Consider the following 3,414-nt stretch of genomic DNA (forward strand, 5'->3'; position numbering starts at 1 on the left):
ATAAACATTTTGTTGATAATTTTGCTAATAAATCAACTGAACTGGGAGTAAAATATAATACATATTATAGTAAACATACACAAGAAAAATGGAATAATATTGTTCATTTACAATAATAATACTTTATTAATAAAACAGAACTGCTGTATTGATATCAACCCTACCAAAACATAAAAAATCGTGTTGTATTTAAATGAACTTAATTTTTGAGAAAAAAACTATTTACTCAGTCTTTGAACAGTTTTCAACATCTGATGATACTGAAAAGATAGGTTTAAGCCGCATTTACACCAAATTTATTAACAAAATGTTAATAACTTAATCCTTATAGATTTTATTAGATTGAACATAGCTTACCATACACATGATGATCATAATGTGTTTGTCAAGTTTTGATCAATCTAATAAAATCTATAAGGATTAAGCTATTAACATTTTGTTGATAATTTTGCTAATAAATCAACTGAACTGGGAGTGAAATATAATACATATTATAGTAAACATACACAAGAAAAATGGAATAATATTGTTCATTTACAATAATAATACTTTATTAATAAAACAGAACTGCTGTATTGATATCAACCCTACCAAAACATAAAAAATCGTGTTGTATTTAAATGAACTTAATTTTTGAGAAAAAAACTATTTACTCAGTCTTTGAACAGTTTTCAACATCTGATGATACTGAAAAGATAGGTTTAAGCCGCATTTACACCAAATTTATTAACAAAATGTTTTTCCGTCGTTATAGATTCTATTAGATTGAACATAACTTATCATACACATGATGAACATATGTGTTTGTCAAGTTTTGGTCAATCTAATAGAATCTATAAGGATTAAGCTATTAACATTTTGTTGATAATTTTGCTAATAAATCAACTGAACTGGGAGTGAAATATAATACATATTATAGTAAACATACACAAGAAAAATGGAATAATATTGTTCATTTACAATAATAATACTTTATTAATAAAACAGAACTGCTGTATTGATATCAACCCTACCAAAACATAAAAAATCGTGTTGTATTTAAATGAACTTAATTTTTGAGAAAAAAACTATTTACTCAGTCTTTGAACAGTTTTCAACATCTGATGATACTGAAAAGATAGGTTTAAGCCGCATTTACACCAAATTTATTAACAAAATGTTTTTCCGTCGTTATAGATTCTATTAGATTGAACATAGCTTACCATACACATGATGATCATAATGTGTTTGTCAAGTTTTGGTCAATCTAATAGAATCTATAAGGATTAAGCTATTAACATTTTGTTGATAATTTTGCTAATAAATCAACTGAACTGGGAGTAAAATATAATACATATTATAGTAAACATACACAAGAAAAATGGAATAATATTGTTCATTTACAATAATAATACTTTATTAATAAAACAGAACTGCTGTATTGATATCAACCCTACCAAAACATAAAAAATCGTGTTGTATTTAAATGAACTTAATTTTTGAGAAAAAAACTATTTACTCAGTCTTTGAACAGTTTTCAACATCTAATGATACTGAAAAGATAGGTTTAAGCCGCATTTACACCAAATTTATTAACAAAATGTTAATAACTTAATCCTTATAGATTTTATTAGATTGAACATAGCTTACCATACACATGATGATCATAATGTGTTTGTCAAGTTTTGATCAATCTAATAGAATCTATAAGGATTAAGCTATTAACATTTTGTTGATAATTTTGCTAATAAATCAACTGAACTGGGAGTGAAATATAATACATATTATAGTAAACATACACAAGAAAAATGGAATAATATTGTTCATTTACAATAATAATACTTTATTAATAAAACAGAACTGCTGTATTGATATCAACCCTACCAAAACATAAAAAATCGTGTTGTATTTAAATGAACTTAATTTTTGAGAAAAAAACTATTTACTCAGTCTTTGAACAGTTTTCAACATCTGATGATACTGAAAAGATAGGTTTAAGCCGCATTTACACCAAATTTATTAACAAAATGTTACAGTAATAACTTCATCCTTATAGATTCTATTAGATCGAATATAAATTATCATACACATGATGATCATAATGTGTTTGTCAAGTTCCGTTCAATCTAATAGAATCTATAAGGATTAAGCTATTAACATTTTGTTGATAACTTTGGTGCAAAAGTAGCTTAATGATGTCCAAATATGGTTATGTAAACACTTTTCTGTGAATTGAGAGTATAAATTATTAAGATGAATACTTTAATGATATTTAATCATAATGCTAAAATTTCAACAAGAAACAGTTCATTGACAGATATTATTCGAAGAATGCACTCATTGGATAGTAATTAAAACAAGCTACTTTTAAATTGGCCTGAATAAATAATTATGCTCTCATTCCCTCATTTGAGTGATTAAATTGATAATATCTTTACTAAATGTAAACCCAAATTCTTGCTATTAAAATCACAGTATCTAATCAAATTATTATTATTAAATATCCATACTTTATCAGTTTTATTCTAGGCTCGAGTTGATGAAATTGATTACAATATTTTCCTATTAGGCTCAATGAGCCTTCAAATTGACTCACTAGAAGATAATCCTCTTATAAACATAGACGTATTTTATATTAGATGAGTAATTTTCAAGGAAAATTATACGACGGTATTGTAAAATGTACAATTTCTGAATTTAAATAAATTTGAATAATCAGGGTTTTATGATAATAACTGTAACCGTATGAACAACAATGATTAAGGTAAATGTTGATCTACAGATAAAACTACCTGCACGGTTGTTAGGGTGATAAAAGCTTTGTTTGTTTCCGTGGTAACACTTCAGTGAGATTGTTGCTGAGTATTGCCAAAAATACTCCATTATTACATTACTTTGTAATATTATAATACTATCAAATACATGCTCATACCTATTTAACTTATTTCATGAAAGGGAATATCTGTGATTTTTCCTCCAGGAAGATCTGTGGCTCTAAATTGGAGTTCTGCTAGAGTTGTCTGACTTTAATAAGATGCACAAGATCTGTCAACGATAAAATTCAGCTTATTCTCTTTTAATTCGTTTGAAACAGGTTTTTTCTATTTCTTACACAATTTTTGTAAATATAATTTGATATATCAATATTGATCAATCAATAACAAACAGAATTCATCTATTAAACTTATGTAGGCTATAGACTACATTATTCAATTATATTTATTATAATCTAATTAAGAAATCAATTGAGGTTTATTCAAAAGTATAAGGTTGCCGGTAAAATCCATAATAATCAATGAAAGATTGTACAAATTATTGCGCACGTTTTAAAATTTCCCGGCATGCAAGTAAAGGTTTCTAAAACTGCCGACATTCAGCGCTAGTAGATTCTATGGAGTCAGCTGTTGGGATTTTGCTTGTTTGATCAGCTGACTG

This window comes from Nilaparvata lugens, chromosome 4, assembly GCF_014356525.2.
Source record: "Nilaparvata lugens isolate BPH chromosome 4, ASM1435652v1, whole genome shotgun sequence".
In the NCBI taxonomy this organism is placed as follows: Eukaryota; Metazoa; Arthropoda; class Insecta; order Hemiptera; family Delphacidae; genus Nilaparvata; species Nilaparvata lugens.